Source organism: Dipodomys ordii, unplaced genomic scaffold, assembly GCF_000151885.1.
Source record: "Dipodomys ordii isolate 6190 unplaced genomic scaffold, Dord_2.0 Scaffold138, whole genome shotgun sequence".
Classification (NCBI taxonomy): domain Eukaryota; kingdom Metazoa; phylum Chordata; class Mammalia; order Rodentia; family Heteromyidae; genus Dipodomys; species Dipodomys ordii.
This window is the reverse complement of record NW_012267354.1, coordinates 986,309-986,717: the sequence shown is the minus strand read 5'-3', so window position 1 is coordinate 986,717 and position 409 is coordinate 986,309.

Below are 409 nucleotides of genomic sequence, written 5' to 3'. Positions count from 1 at the left end.
ATGGCAGGCAGGGCCCAGCATGGAAAACATCCAAGTTATCAACAGTGATGGCTTGGAATGAGGTGCAAGGCATTGGGAGATCAACACACCACCCTTGGAGGTGTGACATGGAAAGATCAAGATTGTAAAATGGGTAACAATCTTGAAGGAGGAAGGATTTCTTGGAAATGTGTGGGAACAAATGCATTAATGATTCCCCAAATGTCCACTAGAGGGCAACCACAGGGCTGGAAAAGATGGTTAGTCCCCAGTCACTCTTTATCTAGCTGCTTCTGGGCTTGTTCAAGAAGTTCATGTTGGAATAATCAGTCCACGGCTGAGAAAACAGACCAGGTGCAGGAAGAGAAGTCAGGAGCACCTGATGTCCCAGAAAGGAGGAGGAGAGGCAGGAACAAGCATACATCTCAGT